Here is a 7,990-nt window from a genome sequence, read left to right on the forward strand (position 1 = left end):
CCCCGAGAAACTGAATCCTTTGAATGTATTTAGGAATTTCAGGGTTGTGAGTCTGTGAGATAACAAGAGGTAGATAATAACTGCGAGAGGGTTTGCGCTAAGGGTTATATTGTTACACGTGTAAATAATGAAAATATTGTTATATATCGCCAGATCTCTTAATGAATTTAGTAATTGTATTCATTTATAATATCAGTGTTCTGTGCTTGGTAACTGAGTCGGCATCATTCTCCTTACTCTTTCTTTTTTTTTTGTCTTTTTTTTTTTTTTTTTTTTTTTTTCTGCCTAAAGGAAAGCCAAATGTTTTACAAAGTTATGTTTGATCAGTCTGGGTAATCCCGAGATGTGATTATTTATAGTTTACATTTTCATATCCTGCGGTCCTCAACTACGCCCCGGTCTTCTCACTCACATCCCATCCTTCCCCCGTCGAGTCTGTACAAAATAAATCATTTTCAGGTGTATTTTAAAAAGTCATCTAACTGCTGTCGGTCCGCTTATTTTCCGGAATTTAGCAAAGAGCTCTACCTTGGTTTAGAAAAAGCAGCGGTTCCTATCGGATCTTTACAGAATCCTGATGCTTTAATGTAGTGACTCGTGTTTGCACATGACGATGCTCATAACTTGTTGTGTATGAATGGTTTGAAATGGAACGTTTAGAGAATAATCGGTTCGATTATGAAACGCAGTATATACTATTGATAATTTTATCAATAAGTGTAATATTTTAAATAATTTTAACAATTAAATTTGTTTTTTTTTAAATTCTATATTTGTAAACTATTTATGCGGGAGGCTCGGGGGAGGCTGCGGGGCGGCGCGGTGCGGTGCGGGGCGGTGCGGGGCGGCGGTGGCGGCGGCAGCTGCTGCGGGTCCCACAAGTTGTTTTCCTCGTGGCGACCATTCAGCAAAACGCAGGATTCTTTCTCCAAGATTTAAATTTCGCGGATGAATTACCATACAGCGGTTGCTTAGCAACTAAATTCAAGCCGGGCTAAGAATATGCAAGCTTTTTGTATTCTCATTAATAAAAATGCCACTCTGACACAGCAACCTGACTTTGGATCACTGCAACTTCTGTAAAAGCCATAGGAGAATACAAACCGGCTCCTCCATTTAATTACAGATCAGAGTGGCTTGAAATGTGATGTTTTGTTAATCTATCTTCCTAAATTTATCCTGTCGAAAGCAACAATATATTGTTGTATTTATTCGTTTATTTTTGTAATAAATGATCGACACCTTCAAGCTACAGCCAGAGCGATACTTCTATATATTTTTAGAGGGATACCTTTTTTTGAAGGCGCAGGGATGCTTGTTGCCATTTGCACGAGAGTGTAAAGATTGCCCGTGTCAGTGGCGGGCTGCTGGACCAAACTGTAGGCGGGAGCTTCTTCTCCACATGGACTTTAGTTTGCTTAAGTTCCAGGGTAATTAATCAAACTCTAAAAGGGACGCAACAAGTCGCGGCCTCGGAGACAGGCGTGGAGCGAGGGCTGGAGGGACAGGGACCGGTTTGGCTAAAATTTGGGTTGGCGCGAGGATGCTCGGTGGCCTGTGGCGAGGCGGCTGGAGGGAGCGAGCTGCGGGGAGGTGGTTTCCCCAGCGGTATTTTCAGTTGCAGTTTGGAATAAAGGAGCGGGGGCAGCCTTCAATGGGCGGCGGGAGAGAAGGGGAGAGGGAGGCAGCGAGCGACCCCGCGGTGTCAATGACACAGCAGTAGGGAGCTTTTTTTTTTTTTGCTTTTTTTTTTTTTTTTTTTTTTTGGCTGAGAGGCTTTGGCGAGACAAAAAAAGCGAAAGGGGTGAAGGCCGAGCGGGGGGAAGGCTCGTCGCCCGTCCCGTCCCATCCTCCCCGACGGCAAAGGAGCAGCCGGGGACGCGGGGGGCGCCCACGGGGCCGCGCCGTCGGGGTCGCGCCGTCGGGGAAGCATCGGGACCTGTCGTCCGTTCCCCCCCCCCTCCTCCTTCCTCCCACTGGGGCCGTGCCCGGCGCGGGTAAACGGGGGTCTCGCCTTTCCCCACGCGTGGATAGGTCGCTCCGGGAAAGCGCCGACGGGGCGGCCGGCGGTGGTGCCCGGTCGCGGCTCTCTCCCCGGCGGGGCGACCCGGGGTGGGGGGGCGGCCGGACCGGTGGTGGCGGCGGGCGCGATGTAAAAAATAACGGCTTTTCAAGAGCAGTGGAAAACTACTTTTTTTTTTAATGGAGCTGTCTCCTGGTGCTACTGATGGCTGTAAAGCGAAACCTTTTTTTTGAGTCACACTTTCAAGTAGCATCCCCCCTTCCGTTTTGAGTTTCCTGAAATCAAAAAAAAATAAAACATTAAGACATTTGGAGCCACAGGGAGGGGGGAAAAAAAAAAAAAAAAGAAAAATAAACAAGCTGCAGCCGACCAGCGCGTTGGAGAGGCGAAAAGGGAGTTGGGAAAGGGAAAGGGGGGGGATTTAGAGATGTCAAGGTGCAGCCCCAGGCGGGCACAGCCCCACCATCGGGGTGCAGCTCCGTCCTTGCTCTGAAGCAGGAATCTCTTGCGCCCAAACGGCTCTCTTTAGCATAAAGTGCGGGGGTACTTCGGCTGGGGAGGGAGAGCGGGAGAGAAGCCTTCAGGGACACCTTGTTGAACGTTTCTCTCCAAAAATTTATTTCCCCTTCCGCTAACATTTACTTTCTGTTGCTCTTAGATCGGCGGGGATAAAGCTCTTGGCGTTAGATTTCTGGCATCGCGCACCCCATCTCGTATAAATGGGAGAATGACCTCATCAGAGGAGGGCTGTGTGTATAGATAGGATTATTTAAACATAGACTAGACACCTACATATAAATCTATATATAAAGATGTGTGTGTATGATATATATATATACGCGTGTGTGTGTGTGTGTGGACGCTTTTAGCAGTACCAAAAAACTGTCCTGCCAGCCCCGGAGCCTGCAGGCAGGGCTGCCATCCCCCGCAGCGTTTGGAGGGATGCTGGCTCTGATGCCCCTCTCCGCAGGGAGCGGGCGGGAGCCCTCGGGTACCGCGGCCGCGCAGGGTGCGGGGGGCCAGGGCCGGAGCCGCCTCTCTCTCCTCTCCTCTCCTCTCCTCGCTCGCCATTGTGTGCGGGCCACTGGCCGCGGGAAGGGCTGGCCGCCCCCGGGACGGGGCAGTGGCTGCAGGGGCCGCTGGTCGCTGTTACTGGCGGCTGGGAGGTTACTTGTGGTGCTCTTGTTAGTAACAAAGAGTTAAATCCAAACTTTCTTCTCCCTTCTCCCCCCCCCCTTTTTTTTTCTTTTTTTTTTTTTTTTTTTTTTTTTTTTTTTTTCTTGTAAGTGCTAAAATTGAAGCTGAATTGTAAAAATCCCAAGCCATGTTGAAAGTTCAGCCACGTGGGGTTTTTTAATTTTTATTTTTTTATTTTATTTTTTTTTTTCCGACGGGGTTGGTCTGCAGGAGGGGAAGGGGAACTCGGAGGTCTGGCCGAGCTGTGCAGGTCACTGAGGAATCAGGGGTTCCCCCTCTTACTCCCTCCCCGCTTCTCTCTTTCTCTTCTAAGGTTTTCTTTTCTCCCCTGAAAGGGGGAGGATGGTTTGAAGGGGGGGGTGACAGGGGGCAAAGGGGGTAGGTATTTTCCAGACGTGAGTTTGTGGTGGAGGGAGCTCGTTTTCTCAGCAGGATTTGGTCTCTACTCACTTTATAACATAGAACAGCAGACCAAACAAACAAACAAACAAAAAATTAAAACATTTCCCATATAACATATACCAAGGGAAGAAAGGCAGTGAAGTGAGAACCTGTGAAGACTAGAGTCCCCCTGAAACTCAGGCTCACCCAAAGCTTTAGCAGAGTGTTTTGCTTCTCTCCTCAACGGTTATAGGATGAGTATCACAAGGCTACAGCATAAATAATCACATTCCCTTCCATTTTGCATCTCTCTCTCTCTCTCTCTAACAGAGTTGAGATTAAAAGCCAAAATCCGAGCACAGCCCTTACAGAGCGGTTGCATTGTGCCAGTACATATGTTTCCCACTCACATGTTGAAAACTGTACCTTCAAACATAGGCTTGTTTCTGATAGCTTGCGTTTCTTCATCTACAAAGGGGAAAAAAAAAAAAAAAAGCTAAACAGAACTTTTCTGAATTGTTCCTACTGCGCACATCAGTGGGTGAAAAGGCGGCGTCACATCAGCTCCATACCTTCAACGCAAACAGGGGAGGTTTAGCAAGACAAGCTCACTGGCATAGCAGAATGGTGATCTTTATTTTAGCGTGGGGGTGGTTCAGAACCTATTGGACACCAGTACGGAGTGCCACAAAGTGTCTGGTTTGACACCAAACTTCCCTCTGGCTTGCTGCTCCTTGATGCCAAACTCCTGGTCACTCCAAGTGTCCCCTCGTTGCCCTTCTTGCCAAGCACACGGTACAGAGGAGAGTTTCGACCCACAGGGATGGTGCTTTCAGATGAAACCACTGCATCATGTCTTCCAAAGTCCAGGCACAGGGTCCCAGCAGAATTATTTCTTCCTTGGAAGGAGCCTAAGAGAAGAAGGGGAAAAATGGATTAGAAAGGGGGAAAGAGCTGGGACTGTTCCCCTCACTGGTAGTAGGCCTGCTCTTAAACACAATGTCAAGGCACCCGAGATACGGGTGTGAAATGACAAAGACAGACGCTATTTCTTCCTGAGGTCCACCTTGAGTGGAGAAAGCCAAAAGGTTGTTGACTGTCTTGCCACCGGGGCCACCCTTTCAAATTGAAATGAATTGATTTAAAAAAGCAGGGACTGGCTAATGGGGGAACCGCATGGCTGCTATATTTATGTGCATCAAACCGAAATTTAAACAACTTGAGGCAGTGTGGGCTGTATAAACGTTTTATATATAGTAACCTTTTTGTTATTAGTTTTGGAAATGCTTGGTGCTACTTCCCTGCCAGAGCTCCATGGAGCTGACTGTAACAGCATTCAGTCTATGCTACAGGCGAGCGGGAACTGTTTGCTCAACAACTCCAGGCTCCATTTCCAACTGGAGTGCTAACGGACACCCTGAGCTGGTCACATAAACTCAGGTAGCCCAATGGACGCCGACCACTTCACCGAGCAGGCAGCTGGAATTACAAAAAGCAAGTGTGTGTGGCTGGAGGGGAGGTGGGGGCTGGAGGGTCTTCTGAGTGGGTTGGTTTAGTTGGTGGGATTTTTTTCCCCACTCTATACGAGAGCCAGAGGACGGGCACATCCTCTGAAGCTGAGTTTGGGCTCGTCTTTCCACCTCCCCTCCAAGTTCGAGACATTGGGAATATTTACCAAGTACAAAAGAAATGAGAAGTGCTGGGCATTGATCATTATTATATCCCTTCCCCGACAGAAAATGGGCCCAGGATAGCAGAGCTGAAACTAATCTTTCTACAAGGGGGAAAAGAACTGGGTTGGTGAAGAATTGTGCTGAAGTAACACACATTTATTTCGTCTTCTGGAGCTCTCATTGAAAACAGGGGCCCATCTGCCTGAGTGGGGCATTTCTCAGAGAAACCTAATAGATATTTGTTCCAGAGTCCACACTAAAGCCACAGACCAAATGTAAGGTGCAAGGCTCTCCATTTGTCTCTCTCGCATGCATCCCCACACGCATACAAGCATACACTCCCTTCTCTTCCTAAAATAATAAAATACCCTCTCCCCAGTTCTGCTGCCTTCTCTATTTTATGCAGATCCATACTCAAATGTGTACCAAAATTCTTAACTCAGTTTGCTGAAATCACCTAGATTGTCGAGGAAATTAAACTAAACAAGGAGCTGTGTGAAATGTTGAACTTTAAATACCATCCGCTACCTCGAGAAGAAGAAAATGAGTCAATAAACGCTCAGGTTTCTGCTACGTTCAGATTATCGTAATTAAAAGAATTATTTTGTTAGATTTTTTAAATTTTTTTTTAGTGTGTTGAGAGTTCCCTCATGCTCTGCTAGTGGGTATTTGAAAATAATGCTCTTTCCCTTTTGATTTTGGTCTGAAGGCAGGATTATGGTGTCTCCCCTAGGTGTTAATGACGGATACGGACGCGTTTAATCTTATGAACATACGTGTATTTCTGTGGATACCAGGCGAGATGACAGTGTCATTCTCAGTAACCCAGCAGAGGCGTGTTTTTACCTGAAGAACTGGGCTTGGGCTGGACGCTGCTGGTTGTTTGGGGGGTTTGGTTTTGGTTTTTAATTGTCCTGCCTATTCTCTCAAGTCAATATTAACGCCACGGAGCAGGGCTGAGGCCAGGGCTGAGTGAGCCCCGTCATTAACAATAGCATAAACAAAGGAAGGGGACCAGCTACCTTGACATGAGATGCCCGCTTTGTTCCCGAGCCTCCAACTGCATCCCGAAGCCCATCCAGGGAAGTATTGCCTACGGGAACGAATAATCCACTCCGCCTATTGTCCCAAATCCCCTGGAAAACAAAACAACGCAACCAAAACAAAGATGACAAGGCAACCCCGCTCCTCACGGAGCCGGCGAATGGTTTCACCCCCTCCTTGCCTTTCCCTCCCCTTTCTCCCGGCCACTCCTGTCGCTGTCGCGCTCCCCGACGACGGCTGCAGCCCACGGGCGTGTTCCCACCTGGCTCAAGCACCCCCAGTCCCCCACTTTCTAGCGGGAAAAGGGGTTGGAGAAACCCCCTCCGGTGCCCAGGGGAGGGCTCCTGTGCCTCCGCAAGCTCGGCCGGATCCCTCCCGCAGCCGGAGGGCTCCGCGTTGGACGGGGTGGCCCGGCGGGGTGACCGCCCTCGCCCCCCGCCCCGTCCTGCGGGCAGAAGGGATTGACCTCCTCCTCATCATCCTCCTCCTCCTTCTCCTTCTACTTCTCCCGGCGTGGCCTGGCCCTGGGGCAGCGCAACAGCCCCACGCACCGCCGTGGGGATGTGGGGGAGGCGGGGTGGTGGCCCAGCGTGTCTCTGTGTGTGTGTGTGTATCTCCATTGTCCTTCCAGCTTCGCTCCTCGCGGGGTGGTTTTCCCCCGTGGAGGGGCCCACCCAGCGCTGCCCTCCCTGCCTGCTCCCTGCCCTCTCTCTCTGGAGCCCCCTGTATTTGGCAGAAACGCCTAGAGAAGCCCCCCCCTCCTCCTCCTCCTCCCCCCCCCCCCCCCCTCTTCTCACACCCAGCCGGTGGAGCCTGCGTGGAGTGGAAACGTCTCTTTCCTCTGCCAAAATAAATGAAGCTCCCCGCACCCTGTTCTGCCTCCCCCCGCTCCTACAGCCCCGTGCGGGCCGTCGGGGCGGAGGGACGGAGAGGATGCCCGTCCCCAAAGTTTGCGGGGGGCTTCTGTGACCTCGTCCTGCTCCGCACAGGGTGGGGGGAGCCGGCCCAGGCCATAGGAGCGCTGCCGTCGGGTTTGCCACCGCTTCGGGGGCCGCTTTTGTTCCCGGTGCGCTCGGGGGGAGCAAGTTCAACACCCGGGAGCCCCTGTGCCTTCGCCTGGCTCTCCGGGAGAAGATGGAGTAGACCTGGTGGCATAGCCCCAAGTAGATGGAGGCCTCAGGAGACAGATGCATCCATCCACCCCAGATGCAGCCAAATTCATCCTCGCGACGTGGATGTGGATGGGGGGGGATATAAGGGGTAGGGAAAGAGGTGTTTTGGACCTCAAGCCCTTGCTTCGCAGGTTAAGGGCTCCCTCCTCAAACGTTGCCAGACGGTACTGGGCTGACGGGAGGGGAGAAGGGAGAAAGGAAAAAAAAAAAAAAAGAAAAAAAAAAGAACATCAACATTAGTGCAAATTTCAAAGCACTGAAAATAGCTCTAAGAAATCCCGGGGATCCACCGCCGGTTCTTTTTTTCCCGGGACAGAGGCATTAGGGGAAGCTTTTCTCCGAGGTGCCTGTGAGCCGCGGCTGCCTGTGCGGGGGAGGGGGGGGTGCAAATAAATCCCCGGCAATAATCTAATGCGGGTGAGCTGCCCCGACGACAAAGTGCCGCCACAAACGCAAGCCGTCTTTTTTTTTCTTTTTCTTTTTTTTTTTTTTTTTTTTTT

General features: G+C 50.3%; 1 long non-coding RNA gene across 7 annotated transcripts in view; it reads right to left on the minus strand.

The window, feature by feature from the left end:
* Positions 1-2,159: 2,159 nt before the first annotated feature.
* The window catches only part of LOC106896108, an 8,975-nt gene continuing 3,144 nt past the window's right edge, over positions 2,160-7,990 (minus strand). Inside the window, exons 2-6 of one of the 7 annotated variants that reach the window (XR_001413576.1) lie at positions 7,116-7,662; positions 6,297-6,410; positions 4,174-4,512; positions 4,012-4,069; positions 2,160-2,298 (exon numbers count right to left, since the gene is read on the minus strand). This is a non-coding gene — a long non-coding RNA (uncharacterized LOC106896108). Of the gene's footprint in view, positions 2,299-3,439; positions 4,098-4,173; positions 4,513-6,296; positions 6,411-7,115; positions 7,663-7,990 lie in introns of those variants that run through there. The other 6 variants (XR_001413578.1, XR_001413577.1, XR_001413575.1 and 3 more) reach the window with 6 other exon arrangements.

This window comes from Calidris pugnax, unplaced genomic scaffold (genome assembly GCF_001431845.1).
Source record: "Calidris pugnax isolate Ruff unplaced genomic scaffold, ASM143184v1 scaffold277, whole genome shotgun sequence".
Taxonomy (NCBI): Eukaryota; Metazoa; Chordata; class Aves; order Charadriiformes; family Scolopacidae; genus Calidris; species Calidris pugnax.